The following is a 24,079-nucleotide window of genomic DNA, read 5'->3' on the forward strand; positions in this document are numbered from 1 at the left end:
AAAAGCCACCAACCCATAGAGATTTTGAAAAATGGCATTAAATGTGATTCCCAGTGCTAGACTGACTTAAATAAATATATAAAATATATACATAAAATTTGAAACTTCCAACTTTTTTTTATCTGCCCGTTATTTTGACGTTTTTCTAAATAATTAACCAGTCAACAATGACGTGTTTATTTGGAAATCAACTGTATTTTACTGCTAAAACCTGCAAAAATAGGCAAACGGGCGTTAATTTTAAAGCCTGAGTGAGGATTTAGCCCGCGGTTTGGACCTTTCTGCTTTCTGGGGATGTGTTTCCCTTTGTTAGCCCTCTTTTTTGCTCTCTTGTGGAAATATTCTAAATATTGGGGATTCTAAAATCGCATATGCAACTGCTTTTATTTTAATGAAAGATAGTTGTTTTCCTTTTGTGAAAAAACAAACATCTTAAACTAAAGTGCAGATGTTGGAGAATTCATGATTTTCTTTTCTATTTTAATTTTTCAGTATTGGATTTAGAAAGCCAATGGGGTTATTATGAATTTATTGACCAAAGCAAACTAGGGAAGTAGAAATATGATACCCGCCAGTACAGTACAAGCAGACTAACATTAGGAACGAGAAAAAAAAATTGACTTAGGAAAACTAGGAACTACGCAAGAAGTATACCAGCTTACATGCATGGAATTTCAACGTTACCTTTATCGGTCAAACGAAAATATTGATGGTCAAAATTTTTCAAGGTAGTTTAAATTATAGTTACCAAGTTTGAATTCGAATTCGCATTTGATACAATACGATAAAAATTTGAATAGAAAACTTTTAATTCAGAAAAAACTGGACACTATACATCTTAAAATCTATTATTTTAAAAAAATTCTTGTGGTAGTTGGGATATTTTTCAGCTCATTTTATTCTAAATTTATTTTGAATTTTGAATAACATCCAATAAACTCGATAATATAATAACCTTACCAATACAATTCACCAAAAAAACACCACTTCAGTTCAATACTTCTTTATTTCTAAATTTAAATCTAAAATATTTTTTTAATTTCAAAACTGATTATCTAAAATATTTTAAAATAAATACAAACATTTTTAAAAGATATGTAAAATTCCACAAAAATCAGTCATTGCAAAATAAACATCTATTACAAATTAACAAATTAGCTTTTTAACCCATAAAAACAATAATGAAATTGAAAAATTATGAACTTTCCTATTCCACTGTGATTTTCTAGTTTCTCCAATTTCTTTCCTTCTGCGCAGATGCCATCCTACCACTATTTGTTCCACCATTATGAACAATCTGTTGCGTTTACATAAACCACCCATAGCTGATTTTGAGGCATCTCATTTTTCATTTAACTGCTTATCCAACTACTTATTCTTAAAAATCAAATCAAATTTCATCGAATAATACGATATTCTTATGTAAATTTGGTGACTTTGGTTTAAATACATCACAAATTTACTAGGAAAATAGTAGAAATTTGGGCATGATTTTTGTTAAAATCGAGTAAATGTTTTGGGAAATGTGGGTTATAGATTTCAAACTTCAAGATTTTGGGTGCTTAGGGAGTTTTTTGTGGTCCCGAATCAATTTCCATCGTCAAAAAACAATTCAAACACTCCTATGATCAGATTTCCTGAAAACAAAAAAAAAATCTCTAAATTTCAATAAAAATAACTTTTTGAGCAAATTTGTAGCCTCTGTAAACAACATTAAAGTTTTCTCTACATGGGGAAATTTCAAGTTTCCATTACCACTCAAATGAAAATTTTGATGTTGAAATTTTTCTAGAGATAAGATGCAAAATTTAACTTTTAGTTTGATTTCAACTAACAAAATAGTGATGGTCAAAATTTGTAGTTGTTTTTAAGTGAGATTTTTTAGAGTTTCTAAAAGTATTGATGGTCAATATTTTGACTTGTTTTTAAGTAAGATTTTTTGGAGTTTCTAGAGGATTTATGGAAACCTAATTATATTAGTTTAATATATTATTTGGATTCGCCCAATGTTTTTGGCGAATGATTATTAAAACGAATTATTTTTTAACCAATGTTTAAATAGAATTATTTGATTAAACTGAATTATTATTTAATCAAATGTCAAGGAGGATTAAATTCCTTTAACCAAAACTAGCACTAGCAAACCTCAAGGGAGAATCAAATTTTTTTAACCAAAACTAAGGTCCAAACCCCAAAGGCATCTAGGAGATTTGACCCCATAACCCCTCAATTGACAAAGTACTTAACCACTGGAACTTGACAAATTAAATTATTGTTTGGAACTATAATTTCACTCAATTAAAATAAAATAACATAACATTTTCTTAATTTATTTTATTTTTATTTTTATTTTTATGTAATTTAATGAAATCATATATAAATATAATAATGAAAATATAATTTAATATAATTAACAATTAAGTATAGTTGATAATTTTAATATGATTCAAAATATTAAATTATAGTTTGACAATTTTGTCCGTTTGGGGTAGCTCAAGTGGCGATGACATTGGAATGAGGGTTTGAATCTTGTACTACCCTCCCCATTGCACTGTGAATAATGAACATGTAAAATTCAAAATGAGAGAACCCTAGCAAACTTAACCAAAAAAAATATTTTGACAATTTTAATATAATACAATATAATTCATTACCATTAACACATTAAATATGATTAAAATAAAATTAATATAATATGATTAAAATAAATTTAATATAATATCAATATAATATATCCGATTAATAAATGTGGTTCAAATAAAATTTAATATAATTATATAATTTCAATATAATATAGACATTTAATAAAAACTATTCAAATAAAATTTAATATAGTTTCAATATAATATAGCTAATTAATATAATACAGTGTAGTTGATACTTTCAGTATAATTTAGTTAAAGTTTAATTTATTTTTAGTATAGTTAAATTTTAATTTATTTTTAGTATAGTTAATGGTTTAATATAGATTCAATATAATTAATATAGTTTATAGTTTAATATATTTTAATTTTAGTATAGTTGATAGTTTAATGTTAGGTGGGTGTAAGCTGATGATGGTTTTTGATGGCATTAGTGGCAGTGTAAATTTTGAAAAACAACAATATGTTAATTGGGAGGAATGATTAGAGGTACTTACACAATGAATTCGAAAATAGTGTAAAAAGATGAAATGTTGAAAAATGACTTAGCTTTGTGAATACGTAGTTTTTGTTTATAGAAATTGTGTCTAACTATGTAAATTTTGAGTTTTTCTATTATTAATATGTGACTTTTCATGTAAAATATAATGTATAAGTTTATATCAATGCACTCTTTGAGCACCTAAATCATAGAAACTTACTTAAAAAAATTATAGAATTGTAAAAAAATGTTATTGTGCATAACTAATAATTATTTAGTATATAATTTAATTATTTAATACGTCAATATATAGTTAATAAGTTTAATGTATTAATTTAATATAAATGATAGTTTCAATATAGTTTATTGTAATTATATAATTCAATATCATTAAATTAATTTTAAAATATTTTATAATGCAATGTAATTTAATAAAATTAACCATTTAAGAGGTGGGAAGAATCCTTGCCTGGTTGTTTGTTACAATCCTTTTCCTATATTTGTATCCCTAGCCCTCCTTTGTTGACCTCTTATTGTTTCTTTTACTCTGGCTCGTATTGTAATTGTTCTTCCTAATTATATCACTTTTCAAACTTCCTCTGTTCTTTTTGAAATTGCCAATATCTTTAACAAATAGTATCTTCTGATTGAAATTATTAACATAAGTATGAATGCCTTTTGATTTATGCAAAAGAATCTCATCAAAGGGGACATGATACTCAAAGCATTGGTCTCCACAAAAGCATATTATAAAAGTATGATTCAAATACATGATTATGTTTATAATAAATTTAATAATGCATACTTTCTCTTTGGATAAGTTTTCATGATGAACATTGTAATTACCTATCTAGAATGAATTGATGTTTACAATGGTTCTAGGATATATTGGTCATTCACACAGACAAGTCGTTTACAAGCTAGAGTGGAAGGAACGAGTCATGGGAAGGACAGAGAAAGTTTTTGATACAGATACTTATTGAAGTGGGTTGGATAGATGTAAGAATCCAAATTTTTTTAGTGGATAACATTTGAAGCATGTAACAATGGATTTTTAGGACAATTTAGAAAGAAAATGAGCTAGAGATTTAGCTTTAAGAGGCTACAATGGACATATATGTGGAGGTAGGTAAATTGCTAAGGAAAATCAAGGTAGGTAAATTGCTAAAAAAGACTGCAAGGTAGTTAGATTGTAGACTAAGGAGGTGAAAAGTCCAAATTCCCAAGCCTTAGTGTCATAGATTGTAACAACAACTAACAAATTACAAAGTCCAACTCCCTAAGTCTTTGTGTCGTCAATTTTCACAATAGTTAAGGCAGAGAAAACCCCAAGCCTTAGCGCCATAGATCATAACAACAACCAATGCATTGCAAAGTCCAACTCCCTAAGTCTTTGTTCATCATTGTTTGCAATAGTTAAGGCAGAGAAAACCCTAAAATTGTTAGACCCTTGTCACAACATTACCACATTAATCATGGAAGTGTGGGATCTAATCACAAGAGTGTCCAATCCTCTTAAATTATTATTCATAAAATTCATTTTTTAAAATGAAATATTAGATGTAACAATCACCTGCCATATTATCTGTTCACACCTAACCCCAAGGATGTGGAGGAGATTTGACCCCGTGACCTCTCAATTGGCAAGGTACTTAGCAAGGAGAACTTGACCAATTGAGCTATATCCCTTGGGGCTTTATTGTTTGGTATTCTATTATTAAAATATAATAGAATCACAAACTCGCAGCCTATTATATTTTAATAAGCATCAATTTTGTCAATCATTTTGTTGTATTGTTTGGCATTCTATTATATTGTTTGAAAAAGTCAAAAAGATAGTTAGAGTGATATTATATTTGATAAATTTGAGGAATTAAATTTGAATTGATAAATTTGGTTAATTAAATTTGAATACGGTTTGGATTTTGTGAAACATTAATGTGATGTGCTTAATTGTTCAAGGTAAGAATTTCAAATCTCAAGCATTTGTGTTAATCATATGTAATTTTAATATTTATTTTAATTATTTTAAGAAAAATGTTCATAAGTAAAACAAATTTTTTAGCTATATTTGATGGAAAAATCCGCTCAAACAATTCGTCCATCAAAATTCATCTCTAAATAGAACACAAGTATTAAACATTTTGATTTAGAATACTAAATACTTTATATATTGAGGTGTCTATATCTGTTAATCATTTAAAGTTGTACAGTTAAGTGTCTAATGCTTTCCTCGATCCATAATTCATACCATGAGATAAGTGGAATTTGACACTTGTTTTAACAGTTGCAACGAGGAATTACATCACAAAGAGCACATAAAAATAACTCCATATAAACATCAAACTTATTCTACTATAGTTAACAGCAGTTGTGACAACACTACTACGTGTAGGGGGGTTTTAGGACAATATTTGAGTCAATTGTCTTAACTTAAGACAAAAATAAACTTGTGTATTGTCTTAAATATTGTCTTTAAGTGGGTGTCTCAAAATTATTGTCTTAAAAATTTGTCTCTATAAAGAAAATATAGAACACATATTATTATTGTCTTTATAAAGACATGAACTATTGTCTCTTAAGAGACAATTTCATTTGTCTTTGTAGAGACACTTTCATTTTTGTCTCTTTAGAGACTATATGTCCATAATTCAAACTATTGTCTCTTTAGAGACAATATAAAAAGATATTTAAAAAAAAAAAAAAAATCATTTTAAATGTTATTTTAAGGTGGTTTCAACATTAAAAGTTCCCAAATAGTGATTTTAGTTACCTTAAATCTCTGTTGTTTATAGATATCAACAGAATAAAAAATAATAAAAAAAATTCCATTATTTTTAAAGCTAACAACAAAGTCATTTTAAATCTAAATGGAAAACAATTCTAGAAGGAAACCTTGACAACAATAAGGAAGCACAGTTATCTTTGCTGAAAATACATTCATGTCATTTGAACATGCAAGATACTCAGGTGGAACTTCATCTTAAGACATATTATGAGGAAAAAGAAAAATGTTCTAGATTTCTCCATCCTACAAGAGGGTTTACTCTCTAACATATAAATTCAAATCTTGAATCACATTAAATGGTGGAAATTAAATTCATATCCATCTGTTAAATTCACAATTTCAAGACCCTTGTATAATTGGAATTGGCTTCCTTGATAACAAAGAATTGTAATAATGTATATGCATTTGAATCTACAATTGATTGGCAATCTTGTCTTCATGAAGGTTTTACAAAATATGGAAAATTAACACAGGTCCTAGCAACATGATATAGGCCAATTCTCAATCTATTGGTGACCTACAAATTTATCTTCTCCACTACTCGCTTTCACAATTCGAGTTGGCTCCATCTCTTGTTTGCAGCCCGAGAATTGCTGCAATTGGTATCCAAATTGGTGGTGATCTAGTTGCTGAGGAAGATTCATATATAATGAATCTAATTCATGTAATGAACTATTCTGAACGACTTCATAGCAATCTGAAGTTGTAGAGAAGTCCCTATCACTAGCTTTTTTCTGGGAAGTTAATCGTTTCTTGGAGGCACACCAAACCACCCATCCTTCTTCCTGTTAAGAATAAAATAATAAATTCCTGTAAGGAAAGTTTTATACCATTGCTCAACCATTTCCAAGAGAGCTACTTACTAAAATAAAATAAAATAAATGTAGTGCGTACCTGAAATAGAAATGTGTGCACTCTTAGTATTTCTTCATTATCACTTGCCTTGCCTTGCCTGATTCCCCGGAGCACCTGCAAATGCAAGAGTAGAGTCATTTCCAGGCTACCATGGCAATATTAGTTTTGAGATATATGTTGGGTAAGTGTCATATCTATTCACAATAAAGCCTATTTAATATTATATATAGTCCATGTTCAAAAATTGAAATTAGCATACCAACATAGTAGATTCTAGGTTGATATGAATCTGATAAATAAACAATCAGTTGTGTATTTATGTGAAGATTAAGAAGAGAACCAAAGGAAGAGAAATTTTCTACTATTTTTTAATACATAATCATTTTACGCTAAAAACTAATATAACAAGATGGGCTGCATAGTAGCTAGTCCCTGCCTTAGGCGAGGAGCGAGGCAGGGAGTGGGTGGTTGAGTGGGTTGGTCAGTTACAGTTATAGTTAGCTTTTTACAGTTTCAATGTAGTTAGTTTCTTACAGTTTCAATGTAGTTAGTTTATGTTTTTTTCAATCGGAGAGGCTACATCCAATGGCATAAATTCTAGAAATTCATACTTTTGTGTTCCTAAAGAGACAATTATAGTTAGTTTCTTACAGTTTCAATGTAGTTAGTTTCTGTTTCTATCAATCGGAAAGGCTACATCCAATGGCAGAAATTCATACTTTTGTGTTCCTAAAGAGATGAAGCTTAGTCCGTAGTTGGTAAGCATTAAAAACAATAGTTCTGCCACTGTAGTTCTAATTTCATAATTGTGTGTATATCAATATATTGAGGTGATTATTATGCAAAACAAAATTTGTTTTGAAGTGATCAATAAACTTGGACACAATCTGTCAAGGCAGAGGCTAATAATGTCCTCACTAGGATTTCGTTAATAATGTCCTCACTAGGATTTCGTTGGTGTTAGATTAAAGAAATTCATGTCTTTTCACTGGTGTTAGATTAAATAAATTCATGTCTTACCTAGGCTTAGTCTAAGCACTTAGCCGGTGTTGCCTTTAAACTTAGAATTCATTTACCCAACTTATTATCCAAAACTCCAGTCACTACCCCACTTGCTGTAATAAAACATCCTACGTGATGATATCATAATTGACAAAACTCACATGCATATTTGACTGGCATCAACAAAGAATTCAATGATGATATAGATGCTCCAGTATCCTTGAAAGTTTCATGGACTGTAGTTGCTTATGCTCCACTGATTGTACAACAGGTAGGGGATGGAAATTCTTTTGGGGGATACAAGTTTGATGTAGATTCCATTGAGAGACCCCTGGTTGATATCGAAGGCATAGACCGTGAAAGCTTGCATGAGCTATTTCTTGTCCCTGGAAGTGGGATGAGGATATTGCTACATGGGGGACCAGAGCATTGGAGGTAGGGGGTAGAATTTGTTGAGTCTTCAAGTGTAGTTGCTTATGATGGAAAAGCCCAGGTGAAAGAGAGCATTCTTATTACTCAGTTGAAAGAAGGTGGAGGGAGACTACATTGGATTTCATGCCATTCTTTGGGGAATTTTGTAGGTTTTACAATACAACCCACATTGTCCTTCATGTTTACTGTTTATCCTTGAGTAGAAATTTTGTTCAGGACCTTGACAATAATTCCAAAATAATGAGATTAACATAAGCTACATATCTAAAATGACTTTGTTGTTTTCATTTACTTGGATAAACACTTACATTTAAATGTGGTAACTTAATTGGAGAGGATCGTCCATCACCATCTATTGCAAAAGTTGAATTTCCTATTATCTGTATCATTCCATCATTGATAACAGTAATTGTTGATGAACCTGGTATGTTCAGATTTGAGAAGAACTATTGATATAAATTCTTAAATTATTTGTGAATAAAACTCTTTTCAAGATGTGACAGTTAAGTCTTTTAACATATGAAACAATCCATTCGACTACATTCTCATCTTGTACTAACTTATTGATTATGTTGTTCATTGTCTAGCAAACAAATTGGCTATAATTTAGGCTACATCCCAAGCTGATCATTTTGCAGACCATGTTTGTGTGACTCCCATCACTATGACTAATGGTCGTACAATTCATGTAGCTGCCATTGGAATTCATCATTCTAGAAATCCATTTGCCAACTCGTCAACATTCTTGCTAAATTGGGAACTCAGTGGTTGTGATAAATTGGCTTATTGGGATACTAATGATAAATTTGGAAGAAAGATAGAGGCTGATTCTTGGGAGAGGTTCCTTCTTCTTCGAAATGTATCAGGGCAAGTAAGTGGAGTCAAAATCAGCAATGAAAATATGCTTCCTTTTTCTCTCTCAAGGTTTTAGGCTATCCAAATATTCTAGTCATGCCTTACCTTATTCCAGTAAGTATTTCAGTTCCAGAACTGGAAGTAGAATATTACATACAAAGTTAGTACAAGGTTCCACAAAAGCCAATGGTGGTTCCTTACCAAAAAGAGCAAATTTTCTACTGTTGAGGGTAGTTCCTTTTAAAAAAAAATCTATTTTGAGTTGGTGAAGCTCGGGGCTCAAACATAATCCTATGCTTATTAGGCACCAACGTTCTTCCCATGGCTTGGGAATTATGCACCAGAAAGTGTTTGGGTTTTTTCTATTGACATCCAGATTTGTGTAATTGTGTTAGTACTCCAACCCCTCCTTAATTTTCTCTTTGATTCCCTACACATCTTGAAATCCTTTTTAACAGTCGAATAATGCAAAAAAAAACTACAAGATATATGACCATCATTTAACCAAGAAGCGACTGGATCTTCTACAATTTTTAACAAATTTTGCTAAGGGTTTTTGTTTTGTTTTGGAAAAGAGCACAACACATACACAATTGTATCCATTGAAGCACCCTCGTCCTCACCGTAGGTTGGGAGGTTCCCAAAATTAAGCATAGATAGCTCAAAATCTTGCATGATTCAAGGCCACGGTCAGAATTTATTACAATAGACTAATTGAAGAAGGGTGCAATTACAGTCAAATAAGATTCTAACAGAAAATGAAATGTTTGGAAAAATGTCATAGATTGGAAAGCAGCCAAATATAAGAAGCATCCCTATGAAAAATCTAATGTATTGTAAAGCTTCTCTCCAACATAATATTGATTTAAAGGTCCAAGAAGACAATATTTCTCTATCAGTCTTGGATAAGGGCCATAACTAAGATCGAAATTCCTACTCCCTCATATGAAACCCTAACTCATCCTACAAGAAACTTTCCCTAACTTTTGAGTAGGAATTCATATGTTCATGGCTTCAAAATGGTTTCAAAATTTATCATTGCATAAATATGAATAAGCATTTTAAGGGTTTCATTTGCAAGTCTTTTGAAAGTGAAAAAGTTTATAAATAGGTTTATGGTTAGGGCGTATAGTGTAAAGAAAATTCTGAAACTAATAAGATGGGCCAAACCCTTCATTTCTCTGAAGAAGAGATTTTCCATCTCGAGTTTCCCACAAACGCTGAGAATTTATGGCAAAGGATGGGTAAAATGTGTAAATTAACGCTGAAGCCCTCCACAAAACCCCAAATTCAAACTATGGAATGCAATTCCCAGCTTGAAATTTGAAATCTAATGCTGGAAATTCATAAGAATTTTACATTGGGAATAAAAGGTGTGTTGTTCTATCCATTTGCACCAGATAATTAAGATTTAGCATGCACTATAATGCAATTCCGAGGCGAATGAGTCTTCTTATAAACCTCTCAAATTTCTTTCTAAAAACCTCTAGGATTTAGAGCTTCAATTTTTTCCTCATCCTCGGTCTACAGTCTCTCAGCATATACTATTAAAAGTGGCTGGTCATAAACAGGGTGAGGATGGATAAAACTGAACATGTTTTTCCCTTATACTAATTGCCAAACAGAAAAAGCCCTAATTTTGAGCATTGTTCGCAACCCAAAGTGGAGAGTGGATTTCTGGAGCCTATTCACATGTTCACTACCAAGAACCCCAAAAGACAAAGTGCTTCAGATCAGGTCATGAACAGTGCGGTGACTAGGAAAATTGTAGGAAGGCGAAGAAATTAGTATTACAATCACTGGTATGTTGAATCTTAGACAAACTACCATTTTCATTGCTATTCATGGGCTATAAAGAGTGCATTCAACATAACCAAAAAAATATGAGATTCATTGAAAAAATTGTATGCAACTGAGATTCATATTACATCTACCTAAAGGGCTTTAGCGCTCCGCTGTATTTTCTATATTTATACTAAACGCATAACCTAAAAAATATGAGATTCATTGAAAAAATTGTATGCAACAGAGATTTGCATTACATCTACCTAAAGGGCTTTAGCGCTCCACTATAAAATATAGTTGTCCATGAGCTCGTAAACCAGGAGCCTCTGGCAGGCATTGTTCCTCCCCCTGCTTGAAGAGTTGCAGAGTGAGCTCTTACACTCTTATACGGAGAGACCTATTCAGAATGCTTGAAATTGGAGTAAAATCGAAATACGGAAGAGGTGGTGAGGGTGTCAGGCTCTAATATCTTCGGTGAATGTTGAATGTTTATATGAGATTTCTCAGCTCTTCTCGCAATAATTCTTGTCCTCCATGTTCAGTGCAATAAATTTCACTAAAAATTCAAATGGACTCTCCTGAAAATCCAGAAAATGTTGTGCACATATGTCAAGTGAAGAGTAGAAAGGTGGCTTAAAAATCTTTTCACAGATGTCAAATGGACACAAAAAGTGTAGACAGTATACTGATTCAAAAGAACACCTATCAGCTTAATAATGAGATGCACATCTCCCCAATTTAAAAATGTGAAAAAAAGTTCAGATCTATCTCAGACTTTTGAACATTATATGCTACAGTTTTTACGAATACATTTCATAAACTCGTCTGCTTTGGGAGCCTGGCAAAACAATACCCAAGTAAAATGTTAAAAATCTAACAAGACTATATTTTTGAACATTATATGCTGCAATTTTTACGGATACATTTCATAAACTCGTCTGCTTTGGGAGCCTGGCAAAACAATACCCAAGTAAAATGTTAAAAAGATAACAAGGCTAGCTAACATTCAATGATAGTCTTGAACCCTATTTTTATCCTACCAAGAGTTGTCATGGCTCCCTAATAACTAGCATAAATAAAAGCGGTTCTTGTACTCCATTCTAATTATTTGCAACGGGATCTTAATATCATGCAATTGGAACCAGTAAATAAGTGCCTAAATAAAAAACAATGTTTTTTTGGATTTTTAGGACGTTGAATCCCACTCATAGAGCATATACAAGTCACTGAAAATGATATCTGGAGTTGACACTTATAGTGGATATGTTCTTGACTTGATATGCCAACCAATGGAAGTTAGATGCTTCAACATCTTCCACTAGGAACCAAGATTTCTCTGGAACTCTCAATTTTTTCGTGCTTTTTCTAAGACCTTTTGCACCCCAGCAATAATCAATTTTCCCTGCTTTCACTGCAGAGAGGAAGAGCTCTTCGGAAAATAGCCTCAAGAGACAAGCCCTAGTCTATACAGAGTAAGCCCTAAGACACTTTGATTCCACTAGACTGAAGCATAGGAATTGTTTTTGGAAGTGTTAATGTAGTAGATAGAATGAATCCAAGAGACGAAAAGTTGCCATTAGAACAAACTGCATTCATAATATCTTGCATGATAATAGCTTGTCTACTAAAAAGGGCATCTACTGCAATCACAAATAGACGTTTTTTTCTCTTGAGAAGTAGTTTCCTCGAAGAACCTAACCTATGGAGGAAGAAAAAATCTATCACATAAAAATAGACTCTATCATCCCCATATCATTAACAAAACTATATAATCTTTAATCTCTGCATGCTTCAAGACTAAATGTTCATGTTCTGAAGTGTTTTGATGAAGCCTTGTGTGGCAATCATTCCTTATCATTACTGCACAGCCAATGTCCCACTTTTGGCTGCACTATTAATGGATCAGGTGTCTTCTAGATATTCTTTCTAAACCCAAATCTCACAAATGTATCTAACAGAGTTGAGATTAGGGTTCCAGTTTTATGGGGTTTCTTTTGTAATCTAGTATACTCCTGTATTAATATCTTAGAAAAATGGTTACATTCATGTTTGTCAGGGGCATGTCAAAGCAGAAACTAGGCCTCAGACAGTTTTTAAAGCTCAACACTATGTTGTATAGGAAAGTCCAAGTGTATCTGCTATAACCTAAGACCCTTCTCAAAGCATCTCTATACTGTAGAAACAATAATATTAACAAGTAAAAGAAGAAATCAATTGAAGCCAACAAACTTAACTAGGAGATGGTTTGGCTAGCCCAGATTGGCTGGAGATCTCATACAAAGATCGAGTTTGATCTTGTTCCTGGGGATTCAATAGTGCTTGCAACCACAACTGAATTATCCTTAATGGCAGGGTCCCAATCCACCACTTGAAACAGAACCCAAATGCTTCTCCTTCTAACCCCATGAGTGCTTGATTCCAGATTATTCTTGGGTGTTTGCTAGCCATGGAAAAAGTGGTGCTGACAATGTAAATGTAAGACTAAAAATAGAGTGTGTGAGTGTGTGTATTGTCAATTGGGCCTAGCCTAGGAAGTTGAGAGGAGTGTTAATTTTGGATATCAACCGTGTCAAAGTCAGAGTCACTCATTTCAGCCTAAAAGTCAACATTACAAGTCAAATGATTTATTTTCATTTGGACTTAATGTTAAATCAGTCTAGAGCTCAGGCATGGTTTTCAAAGTTGTATCCCTACATCAACAGAATTTTGTTTTGAACATTCAAATCTTTGGCATATCAGAAGTACTCCACATATTATGGGCTTCAAAGTCAAACCTTCAGAAAGAAGGATGTCAAAATTTAAGAATGAGGCGACCCTCCAAAGCCTCAGAACCTGTGTGTAATGTAAATATTTTTAGCTATACAGGTTACATTAATATAATTATTTTATACCAAAAACAAAAAGATTAAAAATAAAATAATAACCAAAAAAGAAACATAGTTTTAGACTTTTTACTAGACAAACATATGTTGATTTTTTAATTGCAGTTTATCAAATTAAAACATTCAATTGTTTGATGTGACATCCTAACTATGATTCTACAAGAGAGACTATGAAGTTCACATTAAGTGAACTTGCAATGAATAGAAAAATTGGGAAAAGGTCATTATATATCCATTTCAAGAAAGCATGAAAAGCAAATATCACTCTGCTAAAACTTCTTGCACAGTAAATAAATTTAACCATACTAAATTATCACATATATCTCAAAGTAGATGACTGGAGCATAATAAGGATTCTCTAAAAACAACCAATGAGTCAATTTACAGAATCAAAGAAGGTTGTCCATTACAACACATGTTCAAAAAACAAAAAAAAATAAAGATGGGGTTAGCTTATAAGTTATAACATTGCATCCACCAACAATGACACAACCAAATCTACGAAATAAAGAGCATTGGCATAAAATAGAAATTCAACATGGAATCCTTCTAGTGGGATGAGGAAACAAATTAGAGGAAGGGGAGAAAGGGGCATGCCAATTAACCTCCCAATATTGTCATTTTTGAGCTATCCATTGCTTGCTGTCCACTCTTCTACTAGCCTATACACCATACAAGACTTGTATCATGCTACAAAATCAAATTTAGTTTTAGGTCAGTGGTTGATTTACTCTCCCATTATTGTTCTTTACAATTGAAAGTTACATTATAATATAAAGGGTTGGTTAATGGTGGCACCTATGCATGTCAATTATGTAATGTATCTTGAGAGCTAATATATACACTAGTACAAAATGGCTAATTAGTTACTAAAAAAATGACTAAAATTTGCATATAAACGACCAATTTTTATTCGGTGACAAATAGTGGTTAATTTACAGTATCTTATAATGCAACCAACTTTTAGTCGTTTTTAGCTTAGTCATCAATTGGTTGTCTCAATTTTATCATATAGTAGTATATTTAGTAAAAAATTTGGTCATAAATTTAGTCATTAACTTAATCATTAATTTGCATAATTAATGACCAAATACACAACAAAATATACTACTATATGATTACCCAAAAACACCAATTAATGACCAAAGGAATATGACCAAAATGTTGGTCCCGTTATAAGATACTGTAAATTAGCTACTAATACTCATGTATATGCAAATTTTAGTAGTCGTACCAATTAAAGACCAAAGAAATATGACTAAATTTTGGTCGTGTTATAAGACACTGTAAATTAGCTACTAATAGTCGTATATATGCAAAATTTTGTCGTCATTTCTAATCACAAATTTATCATTTACAGTAGTCATTTATATTTTTTTTGTAGTTTCATATTCATTATATAAACAACTAATTTAGTAGTTTATATTCATTTCACTTACTTTCATTAATAAAACTATAAACGACTAATTTAGTCGTATATTCATTTGTTCATTGTTAATCAATATAAACTACTAATTTAATAGTTTTAGATTGATTTTATGTGTTCATTATTAATCAACATAAATTAATTAGTATTATTTTGCGACTAAAAAAAAATTGCTATACAATGTGCATGTTCATCTAATATGAAAACACAAAATTACATATGTTAATTACAATACTAAATAATATCAAGTACAACTATAAATAATTTCAACCACATAAATTATATTATATGAAATGTCAAATATTACAACATGAGTTTCCAACTTAATATTGGTTGGACTACAATTTATACATAAAATATTGTTTCATCACTTCAAAACATTATCATTGTGTTTCCAAAGCATTGTAGGTGAATTCACCAACTCTAAAAACTTGACAATCAGTCTCTATGTGTATATCTCATGCGAGATATTGGCTTTAAGGGTATCACTAGACCGGTTCTCTTCTCTCTCTCTTTCTACATTTTTCGCTTCAGTGTTATTGGTCTCCTCTTTCTTCAACTCCTACTTCTTACCATCAATACTTAGTTCCTCTTCTAAAAATGAAAGAAGATACAATGCAAAGTATAAGACATGAAAGATGATGAATGTTGGAATATAAACTAAAGTAGACTATAAAATATTTATACAACATATACCTCAACATCAACTATGTCAATGCCACTTTTCCCCAGAAACACAAGAAACTCAAACTAGTTTTATTCAATTGGGCAATAGTAGCCACTATGTCGCTAGATGACCTTCATAAAGAGAGCAAATAAAATGCCACCATAGAAAAGCACACCTGAAAAATTTGCATCCAATAACGAAAAATAATTATTTAAATTTTCCCATATATTAACTGATCATTGAAAATACTAATATGTACTTGTAGCAGATAAGGGAATATATTTATTGAAATTTTGAAATGTAGGCATAATATCTTCTTAAGCTAAGATCCTTAAGATATTGAAATATCAACATATCAACGATATCAGACAACTAAATTTAAGGACAATATTAAAGAAAATGAAGTAATAATACACAAAAGCTATAAAAGCCTTTTTTCTGGCATAGAAAAGATATATTGTCACTTTTTGAGATCTCCTTATCATGTGATCTAAATTTATGGCAAAAATATCAATCATGAAACTCGGGAAACTCAAACTAGTTTTGTTCAATTGGGCGATAGTAGCCAGTATGTCGCCAGATGACTTGCATAAACAAAGCAAATAAAATGTCACCATAAAAAAAAAAAAAAAAAAAAACAACAACAACAACAACAACACCTAAAAATTTTGCATCCAATAACGAAAAAAGATATTTAAATTTTTCCATATATTAACAGATCATTGACAATACTAATATGTACTTGTAGCTAAAAAAGGCATAGATTTACTGAAAATGTGAAATGTAGGCATAATGTCTTCTTAAGCTAAGACCCTTAACATATTGAAATGTCAAAATATCAATGAATTCTTTATATCAGACAACTAAATTTAAGGACTATATTAAAAAAATGAAGGAATCAATACACAAAAGTTGTACAAGCCTTTTTTTTCCGGCATAGAAAAGATACATTCACTTAAAACAGTTTTGAGATGTCCTTATTATGTTATCTAAATTTATGGCAAAAATATCAATCATGAAACTCAAGGGAAATTTACCTATGTCACTTGCATTAAATAGCTTATGGAGCACAGATGACCATCAGCCAAGTCTACCACATGAATTAGTCTCAAACCTAATACCATTGCAAGTATAGTAGAATGAAAATAAATAGTTGCAAATAGACAATCTAAAATACATAAACAAAAAAATGAGTGAGGAGTTAAAGTAGCATATTAAAGAGTTGACAAGAGTCAAAAACATATGCAAGCTTCAAAAGAAATAGGTTCAAAGATCTATGACCTATAAAATGGTCTCTTAAAGTTGTCCAAGTATCAATGTTCAATAAGTAGCAAGTATTGCAGTTCGAAATCAATATGTTCTAATATATAATAGTCTCATAAATTATCCTAAGAGACTGACTCTGTCGCATACTAATATGACATTTTTGGAAAGATCTTATTCTGCTAGTAAGTTCATGTGTGTAGATTCAAAACCACAAATTTCTATGTTATCTAAAAACAAACTGGCATCTCTATAAAAATTTATAATAGCATCAAATATTGAAGATAGTATTTTATCCTACCACTGTGCCATCCTTTGTTGGGAAATCATTACCATAAATGTTCAACATTGGTTGCCTACCATAACCACTTGTTGGATGAAAGGCATGAGGTTATTTGGAATTCCCTTCGGATATTCACCAATCTGGCTACTTGGGTGAGCTCCAACTGGGTTGAAGTAGCTTAGTAAAATCATTCTCCGCTCTAGATCTAACTTATAAATATCATGGGCTATATCTTCAAGGAAGAGTTGAAGAAACAGATGGAAAAGGCATTAATTTCTGTAGCTACATGGTCCATCTAACCACTAATAACGAAATTATTTTAAGCGAAAAATATGTAAGAATCTACTTAGAAAATATTAATAGTTATTAAAATAGCCACTCAACAACTAAAAAATACAATATGGAGATATAACTATTGGTGCACACATCAAGTTGAACAACATACCTTAGTGCATCCATAAGGATTCATTGCAGAAAGTTGGAAGTATTCTACACAAGGAATCACCTTGGGTTGTCCATAAACTGTAGCTGATGATGAAAAAACCATTTGATAAACATATTTGAGTAAAACATGATTACACTTCAAGTTAAATTACTAAAAATAATTTATGAAATTAACATCTAGTAGTGTCATAACTGAGCAACATACCACATTGATACCCATATCCTTGTATGCAATGGACATACTAAAATGGATCACAATCATCCATAAATGGGCAACAAACACAACCGATACGCATATCCTTGTATGCATACTAAAATGGATCACAATAATCCCCAACTATCTTACTCACTTGCATCAGCTTCAATGAAAACATTTTATATATTGATCTCAGAGCAACACTGAACAAAGATGTTATCCTTCCTTATAATTTTCATTTTTTTCTCTATTGACCCATTTATTATGCCACTAGGGAGGAATTGGAAGCATCAAGATGATACACATCTTAATTAGAAAAAATAACAAAATATATTCTGAGATTCTATATCAAATTAAACATGAAACTTTCACACAATCAAAACAGACGACAAATTTTCCTAAAATCAAGAATTTTTATGCTTGAATGCTATGAAACACAAGTATTTTGAAAGTCCATAACATTACATATTTTATATCTGTAATCATAGTGAATCAGGTATCACAAAAAATGATGCCATTTTAACCAAATGGATGACTTATTTAGATCTAGGTGAAACAATGTAAATTTTTGAAAAAATTTCTCAAGTCAAATTGGTTTTATAATGCCCTCTTTGAAAAATATTTGGGAACTGATTTATGTACTTGTAATAAATCAGATAGAATATCAAAATGATGATTTGATCAACTAAAATACCTCAAATAATTCCTTGATAACTATACTATCATTCGAACTCGTGAATTAGCTTGAGTTGGTGCCATGAATAACCACCAGGATAGCAAATTTATGAGCCACTGCATTTTGTGGTTGCACAAGTTTATTAGTTCTTTCGAAATTGTTTCTAAATTTGATCCAATTCTTACAAGATAAGAAAGTATCTACTAAAAAATGAAGTTAAAAAAGAAATCAAGAAAATCAAGGATATTTCAAATCCACATACTTCAGCCTTCAAGGAATCAGATATGAATAGAATGAAGAAATAGCCATGGGATCACCATTGTCATCAATGTCCACTAATATGTACATCAAGTACTTTGAAAAGTAGGTATTAGGATCCCTTCCACTAAAACCATATCAAAGGGACCAATTCATAGATGTATGAATATCAAATGCTCTCATGGAATGAAAATCATGAATGAATTTCTCAATCATCTCAACAACCAAAATGAAAGCATCAGATTCATGATGGAGGTGGAAAATAATAGGTGCATTCCCTTTGTTGACATTCTCATAAAAAATAATTAAGATGGATCCTTATTGGCTTATCCCATCAAGTTTACCAGAATAAAACCCATACCACTAGATACTTTCACATAGATTCTCCTCATTATCCAGTGCAAAAACAAGTTGCAATCAACACTCTAGTAATGAGCCACTAGGATCTTTGAAGATGAGCACAGAGCAAGAACTACAACACTTGGAAAAGGTATTGAAAATAAATGGCTATAGTGAGAGAAAATATAACAACACTCTCCTAAAGGAAAAGATGATCCCCAAAGAAGGCAGGAAGAAGAGAATGCAATATCAAAAATAACATTGCCTTACATTAGGGGAGTGACATAAAATCACAAAAACTATGAAAAGGGGTAGCGCAAAATTCACCATCTCCCCCCAAATACCATACCAGGAAAGTTAGACTATGTAAAAGGCCTAATCAATCCTAAAATGCAGAAAGGCATCCACACTATAACATGTTCTTTTGGAAAGATTTACATTGCAGAAACTGGTAGGTATATGCAAACTAAACTTAAGGAGCACTATGCTAATATCATTTGATAACTCTACTATAATGCCTCTACATTGGCACAATTCTATAATATACACAATTATAAATATCATTAACAGTTGCAAGGTTTAGAATTACCTTTCTGCAGCCATGTTTGGCCATAATCTCATATAGGTTTGAAGTGCCAACTAGATTGTTCTTATAATAACGTAATGGAATTGCCACACTTTCACCAACAACCTTCAATCTAGAAAAATGTATCATGACATCAAATCTATACCATGACAAAGCAAAGCTTCTAATTATATTAGAGAATTTACTACTCATAAGGGTTCTGTTGCAAGAAATGGAAGGATAGTACACAAAATCAAGAATAGAGAACCAGTCACCAACAACTCAACCATCGGAATAAGTAGTCTAAAGCTAGATAATATTTGACAGTCTGCAACTATCTCTAATTTATATATGGTTCTAATCAACATACTAAATTGTAGATGACAAAACACAAATTATGACCTAAGAAATATTGAAACAAAAGATAGCTACAAGAAAAAAAAGGGGGCATACAAATGGAATATGTAAAGGAATTATTCAGAACATTTTATACCCAATAAAAACATCAAAATAACAACAATAAACATATAACATTTGATTCAGTATCTAGAATGCAGAATGTAACATGCATAACCAAATATACTACTTACTTGGCCAATGAAAAAACCTTCTTTATATCCTCTTTGTTGCAAATATCTCCCTGCAATCATAAGCACAGTTCACTTTGATTATTCTTGTCATTTATAGTACCATTTTTTCTATCATTACACCCTAACCATAGTTTAATATATATTCAAAGATATAAGTGACTCTTCTAAAAAAACAGAATACAACTAATTTACAAAGGAGACTTCACTGTTGCAAATGACATGCAAATTGAAGACTTGTTGTCCATGATGATGGATGTAATGTCCTCTCGAAATATCATACATTTTACAAAATTTACACAGTTCAATATCCAGAATTCCAGCATCATGGTTTTTTGTTGAAATCAATGCAATCCAAAGGAGGTGAAAGGTACAACTAGTTAAAATGATCTATCTAAAAAATATATCTTCCCAAAAACCAGAGTAATACAAGCCTTAACAATTTAAGAGTAAGTATATATTTTAAGAAAATACAAAAGATAAGTTAGATCATCTAAGGACTTATCCTCTGTCACCATGCTTACCAATTTGTTTTGTTGAAGTTAAAATTTCCTCAAATTTCAAAGCCTACAACTGAAATCATAGTGTTTTATAGGAATTCATTCTTTTAACATGACTTTTTTGGGTTATATAAAAGTAAATTAAAATAAAATAAAAATTTGATACCTTCACCTATCATACATTCTTGTCAATGCTCCCAATACATTCTCACTTGTTTTTGCTGTGAAATCGACTGTAATTTGTGTCCCTAAACACCAATGGAAGCTAAAAATTTGTTCCTGAAGCAATACAGTCTGTGCCTTTTCCTGAAGCAATGCAGTTTGTTCATGTGCTTAAAACACATGTCACTATTGAAAACCTAGAGATTTGAACAATTCCCTATGGATGTGCTTAAACCTAAATCAACCTGTCAGAACAATGATCTATGTGGCACTAGAAAAAACTACTACAACACTAGAACTCCACAAAATAAACAACTTCAAATTATAATTCTTAGAAATCTCTACCAAATTTTTGGAAAAGAACCATTTCCTCCTACACTAATAAAACCTAACATTGAATCGTTCGAAGCATTTGTTTCCCTATACTAGCTAGAGAGAGAGAATAGTAGAGTGCAATGAATGTGCCATTATTGGTTCAATTCATATCTAAGGAAAATTATCAGGACTTGTCATAATGAAATATTGATTTTCAACCAGTCCTCAATCTGATGTTAACTACTTCCTTCACTTGTCATCCCTAAGTCATAGTTTTATCCATCACACATTCAGACAATGGATCACTATATTATTCTTATTATTGAGGCCACGCGAATATCATTACATGCAGAGAAAGAGGACCCACATGTCGATTTTGTTGTTGCTTGTTCAATCTATGAGCATGACACCCTCAAATCTAAAACACTTTAAACCCCAACCATGGAGTTGTTGTAGTAATAATCTTATCCATCCACCCATGTTACAAACAAAAACTTGTAGGTTCAACGCACTCAATCCAATGGAGATGGTAGTTTGAAAGAAAACAACATCCATCTACATGAATACATAATACATAGATGTTTTTTAAAGAGATGGTAGTTTCCAGCTTCTGGAAGAAAACAATATTCATTTATCTAAATATATAGATGGTTTTTAAAGAAAATAAATAGCTAGTTGTGTAGATCTAGCTCGAGTTGTTTGGTGAACAATATCTTTTCCAATGGTATAGATTCAAGTATCCGTGAACAATCCATTTTCCGATGGTATAGATTCAAGTATCTGTGAACAATCCCTTTTCCAACGATATAGATTCAAGTATCCGGAAACCCTTTCCCCAACTGCAGAGTTTTAGTCTCCAAAAGCATATTAGATATTTGACATGTGATATATTTTACATGTGATATTATCATCACAATTTTCATCTAAAAGATGTTAGAGATGATGTCTAAAACTAAATTTAAGGAGACAATTTTTATGGGTGTCTACTATAATTTAGTTGTAGGAATGTGCCTATGTGTCCTTTTTAGAGGATTAAAAATTTGGGACTGAACCATGCCAAGGTACTTGGATTTCAGATCTTTTTCCAATGATTCATGCAGTAAAAAATGAATCGAAATTGTTCATTTTGATTTTACAGATGGATTCACAAATAATAAATCTGTAGAGTATACGGATCAAGTTGTTTCAATCCTTGAAATTCTCACTGGATTCCAATAAAAAATATGTCAGTAAGCCCTTCCATGGCAAAAAACCAGTGTGATGTGGGCATTAATGATGGGTAAATTCCAGGTCTTCCACTGGAAAGTCATAATCTTACAGGGATTTTTGGTTTTGTGTAAATGCAGAAAACCATAGGCCTATGAAATTTAGAGTGCCCGCACTGCAATACAGGAATGCATGGGATTTTTACACGATAGGATTTGGGGTCCAATCCTATGGAGCCTACTTACATTGCATTGCATGCCCTATATTTGAACACTTGGCTACACCACCTCAGTGAAAAATATCTACATTCCTTTGGTTGGAACTCGAAAGCATTTAACTTCAATGAAATCCTTTTCTAGAATACTTTCTGACACAACTATCTCAAGGTTTATCCATTTTTCTACTGGTCTGTGAATAGACATAGACAGGATGGATGAGGCTGAGTAGTGTAAGGAAAATATCTTGGTCGTAATGATTCTATATATGAATTTGAGTCACTCGAAAAATAAGCATAGTTAAGTTGAAAACTTGACCCAAAACGAAATCCAGTAAATGGGTATGATTTACTAGTGGCATTTGAAAAGGAAATAATAGGATCTGAAGAGAATGATTTATGCCCTTTATATGTATATCACCACTAAACAAATTAGGACTAGGTAATGAACTCCAATTAGACTGAGATGCAGATGCAACTGTAGTGATAACTTGATGATCTGTCCTGTCATTAAAATGCAAAGGTATTGTAAATGACTGAAAGGCATCTCTAGCAGAAAAACAAGATGATGAATTGAATAGCTCAACCTTCATTCTCAGGTCAGCTATAGGCTGGGAAGATGAGCTGAAATTCTGAGGCAACAATTCAACTCCACCATCATCAAAAGTGGGCCCATCATTCAAGTCAAAATCTCTCAGAACACATGAAGCTCCAAGGGACAATGCACTGGTGTCAGCCTTCAAAGTCAATCCAAAATTTTCAGCACTGATACCAAGAGGCATTTTGATCAATTCATTCTCCCCACTATCATCAATGTGATTCAATTCTAAATATGACTTCAAAGGACTACAAGGCCTAGTAGGAGCAAAAGGTTCAATGATTGAAGATATAAAATATTTTCCGCTCATATCTCTGCATCCAAATCTTATTGATGGTTCACATATTTGAGAAGATAAATGCATTGTTATTACCCCATCTTCAGATTTTTTCTCATAAGCCACATTAAGATCAATATCTAATGAATCTCTATTTCCTTTTCCAATTGAATTAAATGCATCAGAATATGAAATTGGTATTTTGGAGACAGGATGTTGAAGATCAATTATTTCTCTAGTATCTGCTAGTCGAAAAACACTTGTTGCTCCAAATCCTTTCTAGCCTAGTTCTCCTATGCTTTGCACTGGATTTATTGAAGGAATGAAAGGTACCTTTGACCTAGAAACCACTACAATTGGTGTTTCTAAGCTAGTGCATGA

General features: G+C 31.7%; 2 pseudogenes; both read right to left on the reverse strand.

The window, feature by feature from the left end:
- Window positions 1–6,417: 6,417 nt before the first annotated feature.
- Window positions 6,418–22,866, reverse strand: LOC149176055 (UDP-glucose 4-epimerase-like; annotated as a pseudogene).
- Window positions 22,867–23,009: 143 nt separating this feature from the next.
- LOC149176056 (uncharacterized) overlaps window positions 23,010–24,079 on the reverse strand; it is a 149,369-nt pseudogene continuing 148,299 nt past the window's right edge.

This window comes from Pinus tabuliformis, chromosome 4_1 (genome assembly GCF_031772625.1).
Source record: "Pinus tabuliformis cultivar Carrire ecotype Pingquan chromosome 4_1, CPIR1, whole genome shotgun sequence".
NCBI classification, from domain to species: domain Eukaryota; kingdom Viridiplantae; phylum Streptophyta; class Pinopsida; order Pinales; family Pinaceae; genus Pinus; species Pinus tabuliformis.